This window comes from Gracilinanus agilis, chromosome 3 (genome assembly GCF_016433145.1).
Source record: "Gracilinanus agilis isolate LMUSP501 chromosome 3, AgileGrace, whole genome shotgun sequence".
In the NCBI taxonomy this organism is placed as follows: Eukaryota; Metazoa; Chordata; class Mammalia; order Didelphimorphia; family Didelphidae; genus Gracilinanus; species Gracilinanus agilis.
This window is the reverse complement of record NC_058132.1, coordinates 13,290,551-13,304,865: the sequence shown is the minus strand read 5'-3', so window position 1 is coordinate 13,304,865 and position 14,315 is coordinate 13,290,551. Positions and strand designations below refer to the sequence as shown.

Here is a 14,315-nt window from a genome sequence, read left to right as displayed (position 1 = left end):
TGAGTTAACACCAGAAGTTTTTCCTAAGACACCTTGTGTTCCCTGGTCAATCCATAAGTGAGATTGGCAGCGACGGCCCCTGTCTTAGGCTACACAGGGGGAGTTACTCAACCATCAAGGGTTGAGGACCTGTGCTACTCCCGTCATTGGGTTACTGCCCTGCTGGAAAACTGCAAATGAGTGCCACCAGGTTGTTCTGTGTCCATCATCTCAATACGATGGTATTGAACCATAGGGAACTTATCAAGGGCTGAGTTAACGTTAGTTTTGATGAGTTTCATTAGACGTTGGAAGGCCCAAGGGCCAAAGGTTAAGATCAATAAAAATATAAAGAGAGGTGTAATAATAGTGGGAATTAAAGTAGAGAGCCAAGGAGAACCTCTGAGAAGGGTATTAAACCATCCTTCCTGTGCCTCGGCTTCCCTTTTCCTCTGGGCTAGCCATTCACGTAACTTTGCCATAGATTCCCTTACTACGCCAGTATGATCAGCATAAAAACAACATTCCTCTTTGAGGGCTGCACATAATCCCCCCTCTTTTAAAAAAAGGAGATCAAGACCGCGCCTATTCTGTAAGACTACCTCTGACAGAGAAGTGAGTGATTGTTCCAGGGCTGTGACAGACTTTTCAAGGGCTTCTAAATTGGTTGTCATGGCCATCTGAAGAGCGGCCAAGTGTTGGGTCTGGAGAAGGGCAGTAGTGCCAGTGCCAATGCCTGCAGCAAGACCGCCGAGTCCTAACAGGATAGCTAAAGTAGTAAAGGGTTCCCTACGTGTTCTAGGAGAGGGGGAGAGGAGGGAGGCCACACTATCGTCCGTGTGGAAAGAGATACATGGCCATAGCTGGACAAGAACACAGAATTCAAAGGAGGTATTGAAAACTAGAAGAGATATACAAGGGGTGAGGCCAGTATTGCAAGCCCAAAAGCCATTATTCAGGGCTTCCAAAAAGGAAGGGGAAGGGGGGAGGTCAAGGGTGGAGTTACATAAGTGGGCATGGGATCGGGGAATGGTGCCTAAACAAAGGCCATGGCCAGAGACTTCAGCAAGAGTGAGACGGCGAGAAAAGGTGGCGCAGCGCGGGGACCCTTGCTGTGACTGGGACTGTAGCTGGGAGGAGGTATTCGGAGATGAAGGGGAAAAAAGGGGGACCGATGGGATGGGGAGAGACGTGGGAGTCGGTAATGGCTGGGGGTTAGGGGAAAAAGGGCATCGTTGATCCGAGAGGATGATGTTAGGACCAACAGAAACAATGAGGGGCTGCACACGGAGGCGGAGGGTGAAAAGAAGAACATCATCAAAACCGCCCTTCTTATAGAGTCGTAAACCCCAAGTCAAGCCATCTGCCCATTTAACACTTCGTTTCCCCGCGTTGGTAAATGTGATAATGAGGGGATTACAATTAGGAGGACTGGGGATGCACACAGATGGACGGGATAGATTGTGGGTTATTGATATCAAATCCTGGTTCGCCTGGATCCAATATCCAGTACCAATTGTTTCACATCCCCAGGCTGCACAAAATCCGTCTGTCTGGTCCCCACAGTGTGGTGGCTGATCAAAGCCAGGGCAGCCATATAGAGGAAATTGAGTGTATTGAGTCCAGTAATCCGGGAGGCTAGGCACGCCAGGGAAGGTAGGGGCACAGTAGTGGATTGAGGACATCTGGGGGGCGCCTAGGGCACAAAGATCAACCGGAATGGAAAGAAACCACGTCCATTGGGGCCATTGGGAAGAAGAAACGGAGGTAATAATGGCTTGATTAACTGGATTGATGATCTCCCACCGTTGTTGGACCAGGAGATGAGGACTGGAAGTGGTGACCGGAAGGAAGGTGGAGTAGATGATGTAAACTGTCAGAGAAGATGAGTTCAGGATCTGAGGTCCCATCTGTGATGTCGTCAGGGTTGTGGTTCTGAAAAAGGAAGAAGAAAAAGACTTCTCCCTGGCTTAGGAGGGTTAGTATCAGGGGCGAAAGGTTTAATCAGTCTAGATGGAATCCAACGGGCATTATTAGCCGCTTTATCAAAAATACAGGCGGAGCCCTTTCCCCAGATAATGACAGGGTCGGGGCCACACCAGAGGCCCATGACGGGGTCACGCCAAAGGACTGTGGCCAAATTAGATGAAGTATGCGGATTCCAGTGGCGATCAGCAGCGGAACGCCCTTTGGCATCCAGCGTGAGGAAATTAAGAACAAAGAGGGCGTGAGCAAGAAGCAAAGTCTGATTGCCACTTAACAGATAAAGAGTTTCTTGGGCTTTGAGTTTGAATTTTATCTGGGGCAATGCTAAAGCCTCGAGCTTGGAGCGCGCTGACGATAGCCTGGGCTGTAGTCTGTCAATGAGGGGGATGGGGAATTGACTATGGGAATGGAAAATGATAGCAGTCGGGGATGGAAGGCCTGGCTGTAAAGCCCCCATGGGTAGCATGGTCTTATTGACCTCACGTAGGTCCTGTAGAAGTCTCCATTTCCCCGATTTCTTTTTAATAACAAAAATAGGTGTATTCCATGGGGAAGTGGAAGGTTCAAGGTGTCCAAGAGAGAGTTGCTCCTGCACTAGCATTAGGGCAGCTTGAACCTTCTAAGATGTTAGAGGCCACTGGTCAATCCAGACAGGAGAATCGGACTTCCAGGTGATCTCATCAGCCTGGATTGCAGGGGGATCAGTGGCCTTTATAAAAAATTTTTTGACCGAAGTCCTCCTTTATCGTTTTGGGCTGGGGGGGATATTGGGTGTAAGATGCCTTGTTCGTTCTTGCCAAGGCCTTTGCCTGGGAGGTACCCAGATTTCAGCATCATGGTGGTGACAGCATCACTGGGGCTAACCATAAGGAGCCGCATCTGGGCTAGAATATCCCTGCCCCAGAGATTAACGGGGAGTCCCGCGACTACATAGGGACGGGTAGTGCCACTATTGCCCTCAGTATCTTGCCAATGGAGGAGCTTAGTACTTTGGAGGGTATCTTGGATCTGACCTATTCCTGACAGGTGGGTAGATGAGGGTTGAAGGGGCCAGGCACGGGGCCAATGAGCCTGGGAGATGACAGTAGAGTCTGCCCCTGTGTCTAGCAGCCCTGTGAAGGTTTTTCCTTCGATCTTTAATTGCAGAGTGGGTCGGGACTCAGTAAGTTGTTGTACCCAATAAATGTTGGAAGAGCCGGGTGAGGAAGGACCTCGTTTTTGGGCTGCGGCGGGAAAATCGCCTATCATGGGGAGGGGGAGGGCCTGAGCTAAGCGTTTACCGGCAGGGATGGTAACGGGACCATGTGGAGATTCTATGATAAGTTTTATCTCCCCTGTGTAGTCGTTATCGACAAGGGTGGGATGCACAACTACACCTTGTAAGGTGGTGAGCGCCCTGCCGATGACCAAGAAAAACATGCCAGGAGGCGGTGGTCCGAATTTGCCGGTGGGGAGGACTACCGGGCCTTCTTCAGGGGTCAATATTCGGGTGGAGGCGGCACAGAGGTCCAGACCTGCGCTGCTGGCTGTGGCTCGAGTAAGGGAACTGGGCACGGGCTCCCGTAGGAGCCCCGCATCCTGTTTCCCGACATTGGGGAAAAGTTCTGAGGTTTGGCTCGGCAATCTCGAGCCCAGTGCCGACCCTTTCGACATTTAGGGCAAACCCTGGGAGGTGGTCTTTGGGCTTGAGCCTGAAGGGGGGTGGGAGTCTGGTTAGAGGGACATTCACGGGCGAAATGGCCAGGTTGCCCGCATTTAAAGCAATTTCGGGGGGTGGTGGGGCGAGAGGCCTGAATGGCTGCCCCGATGGCTAAGGAGATGGACTTGTTTAGTTTGTGGTCATATGCATCAATGTCACTGCATAGGCGGATCATCCCGTTTAGATCAAGGTCTCTAGCTTGCCCCCTTAAGGCTGCCTTACAGGCAGAGTTAGTGTTTTCAATCGCTAAATGTCTAACCACTGGGTTGTCTGACCCATCCTGACCTAAGACTCTCTCAGCAGTTTCAAGAAGTTTTGCAACAAACTGCGCGTAGGGCTCATTGGGTCCCTGAAGGATTTTCGAGAGAGGTGCTGTAACAGAGCCAGTGGCAGGAACTGCCCGCCATGCGGCCATAGCGGCGTGCGCCGTTTGCATGAGTAAGCTGGGAGGCAGCCTCATCTGTTGGTTTTCTAATGCAAAGTGGTCACAGCCAACAATCTTGTCGGTCATCCAATTAGCTGTCTGGGCATTTTTTAAGTTAAGCTTAGCTTGATTTTCTGCCCTTTCTAAGAACTCTGCCTTCCAGATTAGAAATTGCCCTCGGGATAGGACAGATTGCACAACTTTGGTCCATTCGGAGGGGAGCATGTGCCCCTCTCCTCCAAGCCCTTCTAGGATGGAGAGTGTAAAAGGGGCATTCAGGCCATAATTTTTAACTGCCGAATGCAGGTCTTTAATGTGCTTAATTTTTAATTTTTTATTAATTGGCCGATGATGGTGGGGGAGGCCTGAAGTATCTGCGGCCCTGGAATTTCCACGGGATCCGCTTTCCTCCTCCCCCTCTTCCTCCTGTTCGGAGTCAGAGGAATCATGTGGGAGGGGGGTTTCTAAAGGAAGGTTTTCGGGGGGGGGGCAATCTCTGTGGCCTGTTGTCTAGTAACGACAGGGAAAACAAGGGCAGGGTTCTTAGACTTTGTCATAGTTTTTGGCTGCACCGGCTTGATATTACAGTTCAGTGGCCAGAGAATGTTTGACTGCAAGTCCTGCAACTGATTGGTTAATTTATAAATCTCCCTCTGCAAGTCTAAGAACTGCCTAAGGTCGATGACTTGCTTACTAAGCTGGCTTGTGGCTTCTTTAAGGTCAGCTGAACCTGGGAGAGCTGGAGAGGCAAGTTGAGGGATGGGGGATGGGAGGTTGTAGGGAGGAGGTCTATTCCTCAGAGGGCCATTGTTATGGTAGCGGGCTGTCTCCTCCTCTAGCTCTGCTTGATAAGCCAGATTAAGTGTGCTATCTTGAGGAGGGTCCATGTATAGGACTGGATAAAGGCGTGGTCTGGGCTTAGAGGGAACAAGGGGCTCCTCAAGGGAGGGATTTTTGATAGGTTCGTCTGAAAGAGACGAGGGACGCTCATTCCCCTTGAGGGGCGAGCTCTGTTCTTTAGTTGAGTTTGGTTCTTCATTTTTTATCTTAGATTCTAAGATAGCGTCCTCAGCCAAGCCGAGGAGGTGCGAGACTTGTTGACTCGTGTCGGCTTCTTTAAGGATGTCACGAATCAAGCCATAGAAAGAAAAGTAATCATCTGGAATTTCTTTGCCGGCTCTTAAAAGGCCATTAAGTTCCTTACCTACTTTGTTCCAAGTGAGCGGATGAATGCCCGTGCTATGCAAAATGAGCCAAGGGCAGTGCTGCTCTATAAAGCAGAAAAACCTGAACAGGTCCTTCTTTTTTACTCTGATACCACTCTCCCTGAGACTATTTTTTAGTTCAGTCACGAACACTGTTTCCTTCGAGAGTGTTTTTCCCATCATGCACACGTATTCCTTCCACTTTCCTTGCACACACACACACACACACACACACACACACACACCTTTTTTAGAAACACTCTTGATTTTTAAATGCCTATGGGGGATGGGACAACTTACCCTACCTCGAGGCGTCTTGCTCAGCCTCTACCTGTTGCTGTATTTTCGCGGCCGCGACAGCTGCTCCTCAGTTGTCCGGTAAGGCGTCTTCGCCTTGCCCCGTGTTGGGCGCCACTGTCCGGGTCCAGCCGGACACAACCGAGGGGTCCGGGGAAACGGCAACCTAAGAACCCATAGGGAGAGAAGAGGGGAGACCTCGCGCGCAAGACACAGAGTCGTTTGGATGGAAGCAAGGCTCGTTTATTGCAGATCTATGACAAGAATATATAGGTTGAGGGCAGAAGGGGGTCGGCAGATACTAAGGGGAAAGGAACGCGGAAAGGGAGCATAGAAAATCTCCTGTGGTGTCTTACTGTCTCCAAGCATGGCTGGGCCTATGATCAATATCTTATCTTAGAAGAGTGAATGATATCTATTCTTAGAAGAGTGACTATTTTATCTTAAAGTCTTGGTCCCTAACAAGAGAGAAGTGGAAACATTGTAGAAGGAAAAGAGAAGATAGAAGTACATCAAGCTTTTGGATCCAGAAGTCAGCCAAAGGACGAGGAAGCATTTCCATCAGTCTCCACTTGACTTGATGGTGCCACCACGTCAGAATTGAATGGTCCAGAGATCGGTGGGAGTAAAATGAGATCTGATTAACCATTCCTGGGACCTCCTTTTGCCATCCCAGTTGGACCCAGGAAAACTGAAAGGGTTTGAAGGGAGCCTTATGCAAGCCAAAGTGCCACATGACTGCCAGAAGAATTCCGAGCAGTGCCACTTTCCAAAACAAGGAGGAAACTTCAGACAGCCAATGTGAACTCAGACTCTAGCGCCAGTATAGATAATGTGAGGAGGTCAATGGGGAGCTCCTTCCCACACTGACCTTTGGGGATTTCCTCACATTCACTTCAGCTTTCCCTCTCCAGCTTTTCTTCTCTAGGAGTTAGCTAGAGACCAGGAAAATCTGTTACACTAGATAGACCAGCCTCGGTGCACCTCCACACTCTCTCCCTTCTGGTGGCAGCTCCTACAAACTCAAATAAATGGCAAGAACCCTCTCAAACCAGTAGGAGTGAATGTGGCAAAATTACATGGAAAAAGTCATCTCTGAAGAAGAATTAAGACAGCACTTGGCAGACACTGGAGGATCTTGGTGGGGGTATTGGGCAGATTCTGTTGGATTTGTTGGTCAGTTGTGCTCACTCTTGTCTCCCCCTTTCACCCTTGTAATAGAAATCCTGTTTTTCCTTAGATGGCTGTGGGAGAGGCTGGGGAAGGAGGATTCTGGGAGAAATTGTGCTGATGGATAAATAAATAAATGGATAAATAAAAATGAATCTGTAAAACCACAACTCCATTGGTTAGTCTGTCTGTTGTTGAAGTGTTTTCTTTGTATGTTGCTGACAGCATTCCAAATCCCTGTGAGCACTGCAGGCTTCTGTGTCTGCTCTGCTTCCTAGAATGTGAGAGTGAGACTGGGAATCCAGGGAAGACTATCTTGAGGCAGAGGCTAAAGCTGTCATTAAGCCAACTGGGATAAACTATTGCTACTGTCTGGGGAATTGTAGCCACACACTCATTGGGATTGTAGTGCCTCAGAGAATTAAGAAATAGTATTCAGGGTTTCAAAACAAAACAAAAACTGGTGGATTGGTGGGGTGCAGCTAGGTGGTTTAATGGATTAATAGCCAGGCACAGAAGAGGGCAGTCTTGGGTTCAAATCTGTTGTCAAATTCTTCCTAGATCTGTGACCCTGGATGGGTCACTTAATCCACATTACCTAGCCTTTACCTCTCTTCTGCCTTAGAACCAATACGCTTTATATATTTTAAGACAGAAGGTAGTTGGGAGAATTGGAGAATGGGTTTGGGAGAAATTAGACTTTGATCAACATTTTACACCCTATACTAAGATGACTTAAATATGAGGAAAATCTTAAACAAATTAGATGAGCATAGAATAGTATATTTGTCAGAACTATGGTAAAGGAAGGAATTTAAGACCAAGCATGAGATAGAGAACACTACAAAATGTGAACTGAATGATTTTGATTATATTAACTTAAAAAGTTTCTATACAAACAAAACCAATGTTACCAAAATTAGAAGGGAAGCAACAAATTGGGAAAAAATTTTATGACAAAAACCTGACAAAGGTCTTATTTTTGACATTTATAAGGAACTAATTTAATTGTACAAAACAATCAAGCCATTCCCCAATTGATAAATAACAGGGGATATGAGTAGTATGGCAAAATTTTCTTAAGAATAATCATTTTAGATAAATAGCGTCAAATTCTCCAAGCCAGGTAATTATTTAGATTTATCAGAAGAGGGTCAAATCCTCCAACAAAGCCAGACACCTGATTAATATCAGAAGACCCAGCATACTTGAAGAGACCTTCTTTTATAACCTTAAAATAACATTCAAGTTTTTCCATACAGGTACAAAGAAAAGCATAAGAATAGTCACACCCTTCAAAGGATGAAGAAACACAGCAACCCTCTTCATTGACTAGTTCAATTAGGAAGCAACCCTTATTTTTCATCAGTTAGGGCAACTAGGAAGTACCCCTTATTTGGTGAGAGATCTTCTAACCATGACCTAAGAGTCATTTGATTTTTATTGGGGGGAGAAGGATGTTCTCTGGCCTACTTTGGATAAGGATGGGTGGTGATGGATAATACCATATCTGGTTATGAAACTAAGGTCAAAGCATGATGTGTACCCGATCACAAGTTAGATGCATGGTACATCAACTTAGAAGGATGGGGGTTGACTTGAAGGCCTTCGTTAAGCAGTTTTAAAACCTTACTAAAATATAAGTGAAAAAACCTTCTAAAATCATGACTTAATACTAATTATCTTAAAATGATAATTATGATTCTTTGAAAATTATTACTAACATTAAAATCTAATCATGTATAAGGGATAGGGGTATTTTTCTCACTCACAATAGGCAGTTTTCAAATAAAGAAATCAAAACTATCAATAAGCAAATGAAAAAGTGTTCTAAATCTCTTCTAACCAGAGAAATGCAAATCAAAACAACCCTGAGGTACCACCTCACACCTAGCAGATTGGCCTATATAACAGCAAAGGAAAGTAATAAATGTGGGAGGGTATGTAGCAAAATGAGGACACTAATGCATTGTTGATGGAGTTGTGAATGGACCCAACCATTCTGGAAGGCAATTTGGAACTATGCCCAAAGGCTTTAAAAGACTGCCTTCCCTTTGATCCAGTAATACCACTGCTGGGTTTATACCCCAAAGAGATAATAAGGAAAAAGACTTGTACAAAAATATTCATAGCTACGCTCTTTGTGGTGGCAAAAATTTGGAAAATGAGGGGGTGTCCTTCAATGGCTGACCAATAGTGGTATATTATGGTAATGGAATACTATTGTGCTGTAAGGATTGGTTATCTGTAGACTTTCCATATGAACTGGGAGAACCTCAATGAACTGATGCAGAGTGAAATGAGCAAAACCAGGACAACATTGTACACAGAAAGTAAAACATTATGGAACAATCCAATGTAATGGAATTTGCTACTTGAGACAAGGCAACAAGCCAAGATACTCCAGAAGGATTTATGTAAAAGAATGCTATCCATATTGAGCAAAAGAACTATGGGAATAGAAATGCAAAAGCAAAACATATAACATTACTTATCACATGTATATATGGGTGTGTGATCTGGGGACTAGGCTTTAAAAAATTGCTCTATAGCAAAAATGAACAATATGGAATAGATATCAAGTGACAACATTTGTACAACCCAGTGGAATTGCTTGTCAGCTCTGGAGAGGGGAGGGAAAAAAAAGAATCATGTAAACATGGAAAAATATTCTAAAAAAAATATATATATATATATATATACATATATATATAATTTAAAAAAAGACAGAAGGTAAGGGGATAAAAAATAATCCTTGCCTTCTGTCTTAGGTTCATTCTAAGCATCAATTTCAAGAGGCTAAGGATAGATTTTAATTCAGGTCCTCCTGACTCTAGGGATGACTTTCTATACACTGAGCCACCTAGTTGCCCCAGACTCATATATTTAACAGCTGATGGCCCAGAGTTATTCTCTTAAATGCGGACTGTGCCATACATTAGCACCTATTAATGGAGTAATTCCTACCTCATTTTCTTCCTTCCTTCCTCTCTACCTACATCCCCCCCCCCCCTCAGTCCTAATTTCTTTCCTTTCTTCTCTCTGCTCTAGAGGGGTCCTACTCCTCTTTAAGCATCTCTAAAACTCTTAAAGGGACATAGAAACAATAACTGATTGATCAAAGGGGCCAGTTTTCAGAAAAAGAAATAAGGAATGCTTGAGATGTACTATTATGAGAAGCTCCTTCCATTACTCTTAGGACCCGACTGCATTTCTGTTCAACATGGCCTAGGTCCCTGGTAAGGGTCTCCAAATGGCAGGTACATGTGGTCCAGTTTCCCCGTCACACAGAACTAGGCTCAAAACAATGTAGTTAGGATTTCTTTTTATTCCCACAACAGAATAAACCTTTATCACAGGACAGAACCACAGGTGAATAGAAAAGAAACTGAGCTAGCTCCAGATTTCAGTCATGAGATGGAGCAATAGTGAATCAGACAATTCCCACAATTAACCACTTCCTATCTAAGTTCCCTCAATTTTCTCACACTTATCCAGAAAAAGCAAGTGAAACATTGTTGAATGCTTCATAAAAATCAAAGTAAATTATTTCTATTCTGTTCCCTTGATCTCACAGTCTAGTTTACCCTCCCTAGACAGCATCTGAAATCACTACTGTGGTTTATTCTTGAGGAAGCCTCATAGGCTCATTGAAGGATTATTAGTGAATGTTTAGCAAAGGAAATGGTGATAACAATCATCCTTTAGAATCTGGCCAAGAATCAAAGTCCAAGTCACTCATCAATTCTTTCTTTCCATCACACATTGAAGAAAACCAGGATTTTTTTCCTCCTCCAACAGTCAGAGAGCACCTCTCCTTTTCTCTGTCTTCCCTCCCTTGGGGAAAAAATTGTTTCTTTTATATTGTATTACTTCACCTTCTTTTTCAAAATCAATTTCTTCTCTCTATAAGATAAGATATATATTGGTTGAAATCACAGATACATTAATAGATCATGGGGAAAAAAGCACTGTCAGATCTATTGATGGGAGAAGTATTTATGACTATATGAGAAAGAAAACTGCACTGCAGGTAATATATATCAGTTCAATTACATAGAATCAAAATTTTTTGCATGAATAAACAAATGCAACAAACATTCAATGAAAATGAGGAAAATAGAGGGGAAACTCTCTGCAACAACTTTGCCTGATGAAAGTCTCCTTTTCAGGAATCTAAAGAACTCAGTCAAATGTGTAAGGGAAAAAGTCATTCCCCAACTGAAGAGTGTCTAAAAGATAGGAATAAGCACTTTTCAGAGGAGGAAAGCAAAGCTATCAATCAAGGGACATATTAAAAAATGATCTAAATCACTCATCTCTAGCAAAAATCCAATTTTAAAACTCACCCATCTCATTAGGGAAGATGGTCCAAAAGGAACATGACAAATACTGAAGGGGTTCAGGAACAGGAGCTCTAATACCCTGTCAGTAGAGCTAAGAACTAGTCTAACCTTGCTGGAAAGCAATTAAGAACTATGGCCCCAAAGCTACTAACCTGCACATTCTTTGATCCAGAGATTAATACTGCTAGTAAATCTTGTGTAAAGAGAAAATTTAATTAATCAGCCCCTCATTTGTATTAGTTTAAGAATCCCTTTACTTTGATACCTTGTAACAGTATGATTTGTAGTAAGAATATAGTCCCAGGCAAGAGTCTGTCTATGTAACCAGACTAAGAATGGAGTCCCAGGGTAACCCTCGAGTTACAATTTCAAGTGTGTATATTGTTAGAGTAATTTTAAGTGTTTGTCTTACCATATTAGTCATAAGTAAATTACAATGTTAACCCCAAATGTGGGAATCCATTTTAGAGTGTACTTTGTAGCAAACCAAATCAGGTAAGAAATTACAAGGACCAGAAGGTCATTCTTAAGGTGTGGAGACTGGGAGGTCCAGCAATGGTCTCAAGTATCAGGAGGTCTGGAAATGGTCTCGGAGACCTCTGGGAGACCTCTGGAGGGCTTGTAGGAGAGAGACAGGAAACTAAAACTGTGTGTGTATTTTACAATTCAGAGTCTCAGTTTTAGCTGGGCAGTCTCTGCAGACCTCTGGTCCTGTGTTTTCTCTGCTCACTATAAAGCCAGGTCTTTGCCCACAAGTGTCTCCCAGACTCTTATTTTTCTACATGGAAGACAATTTTTATTACACAATATCCTAGAAATATACTGGTAAAGTCTTAACATATAAGAAAATCTGTTAGTCATCAAATATTTCCATTGCCTGTGTGAACTCTTACAAGTTACTAAGCGATTGAATTTCTGAGGGTATGAACTCTCTTGTGAATTCTTAAAAGGACAAGTTTCTCACTGGTTGGGTTTTAAAAAGGGGTGGACCTCTTCCAAGTATCTTGCTGGCTTCTCATCTAGCACTAAGTAGGGTGTGAATTCACTAAGTGGTTTGGGAGCTCCTCCACCTACTTCAAGTTTGGGTTGATTCAATCAAAAGGTAGACAAAGGAGAGTTAATCCTCTCTTCTCAACCTAGTGAGCTACTTAAATTATTGTTAACCAAAATGTTAACTTCAACTAGGCAAAGAAAATAAAGGGTTTCTTTTCACAAGTGTAAACTCAAAGAGAACCAAGAATTCCCTTTTACACCTGTAAGTTATCACATTTTCCCACCCACTCACAGTGAGAGAATGAATTTGCTTTTTTTGGGGTCAGATATGGGCAATGGTATCCCTTTTCCCTGTGATCATAGATTTAAGTTCCATTTTGAATCCCCCAAATATCTGCTACTTTCAAAAACTCTTGAGGCTCATTTACTTCTTTCAGTATTCTGAGTATTTGCAATTTAAATATGGTGTTTAGTTTAGGGCATTCCACGCATTCCTCCAAATAGCTCTCTCTTGGATAGCTGGATGACCTGTTCCAGCAAGACCATTACCACCAAATGGGCTTTCACTTAATTCTCCATCACAATGGTCGGTAACCTTTTTGGTTGTGAGAGCCATAAATGCCTGCTGAAGGAGGAGGATGGAGGCAGAAGATGCTGGAATATGGGGCAGAGGCTGAAGGGCCCCCTGGGGGCACATCCTGGGGCTCTGCCCCGACTGGCTGGTTGGGAGGTGGAGCCAGGCTCGAGAGCCATACGTTGCTGACCCCTTATCTAGGATGTACCTCATCATTCCTTAACTCAGGAACACCTAGACTGACTGTAAGGAAACATGGACAGAGTTACCTGGGTAGCACCTCCTTCTGACTACATGAGATGCTAGGAGCTCTTTTTCCTCTGGGGTCTCTCAGGCAATTCCTTATAAATGGTAGCTTGATTCTTCTCCACTCTGCCTCCCAGATGGTCCATATAATGAAAGAAACTGAATTCATTGTGTTTTATGAGCCCTGGGCATCTTGTCTTGGCTGCAGCTAAACACCAGTTCTTCCCTGTCTGCTTGTCTTTCTTAAGCTTTGCTCAAGTTCATCAACTCTTTCCCTCTTTTCCTTCTTCTGAGAAGGGAGATTCTAAATGGATCTGCCCAAGGACTGGGGTGCTAGTGACTGGTCTGAGAGCCCATCTAGTCCAAGACTCTTAGGGATGGAGTTAGAGACCTTAAAGTTTCCTTCAGTCTCCTCTGCTGAGCAGAAATCACTTGGACTTGGCCCCCACTGGGAGTTTCCCCTAAAAACTAGTAGCTGTCTAGGAAGCTCCTGAGCAAGTACCATACCATAGCTAGAGGCTTGTAAAGTGGATGCATGTAACAATGGTACAGCCCATTGCTGCAGGCAGAGGGACAAGCTTCCCACCCAGAGGAGCTGCCTGATCACCCCATACATGATGGTCCAGAGCTGCTTATGACTTTTCCTCAAGCCCAAGATTTTTCACTGTTAATTCCCATGTATGATTGGAATGTTCCAATTTCTTCCCAACCTGGCCCAAACTTACCACAAGCCTGGGAGTCTTCTTGGAAAGGATTCCAATATTCTTCCACCCCATCAGAAAAACGAATTCTAACCAGCCAGCCCATCCCTTGGATAGCCAATTGTGCAGAAGTCTCTGCAGATCTGGTTGCTACAGCCAATCCTATTCAGCTCCATTTCCAGTTGTTTGGGGGAAGCCCTGTCATAGCAGCTACCTCTCCAGAATCAGGCAGGACAACACTACCACTGTCACCATCTCCACAGCTTCCTCTCTGTCACTTCAAGAGTCATATGTCTTCCAAGATAACAGAGGGATGATGCCAAAAAGGCCAGATTCAATTAGTGGTGCTGAGTGGCTGAACAGACCTGCTTTAAGATCTTCCATTGAAACCCTGCAGAAACTGTAGGACTTGGCTGCCCATAGAGGTATGGCAGGAATGAATCATGATTGTCCTGTGATAAGCAGTTACATCTCCATATATCCCAGCCTTGGCCCTAATTTGATCCAGAGGCTGCAAGAGAACCAGTCAAGGGGAAAGAGTCTTTGATCCCCTCACTATTTTCACTTACTGGCTAGTGAAGAGAGCCAAGTGTTGCATTTTAAATATATGTAGATTCAGGCAATTGTCCCAGCAATTTATTACCTGCCAATAAATGAGTCAATGGTTTACCTGCAAAGTCAGTTAATGCCTTGAG

At 44.3% G+C, this 14,315-nt stretch overlaps 1 long non-coding RNA gene across 1 annotated transcript; it reads right to left on the bottom strand.

Moving 5' to 3' along the window:
* Positions 1–10,071: 10,071 nt before the first annotated feature.
* LOC123239885 lies at positions 10,072–13,898 on the bottom strand. Its single transcript, XR_006505750.1, has 2 exons — positions 13,645–13,898; positions 10,072–10,666 (listed from the first exon to the last, which is right to left on the bottom strand). It is a non-coding gene; the product is annotated as an uncharacterized LOC123239885 (long non-coding RNA).
* Between the last annotated feature and the right edge of the window lie 417 nt (positions 13,899–14,315).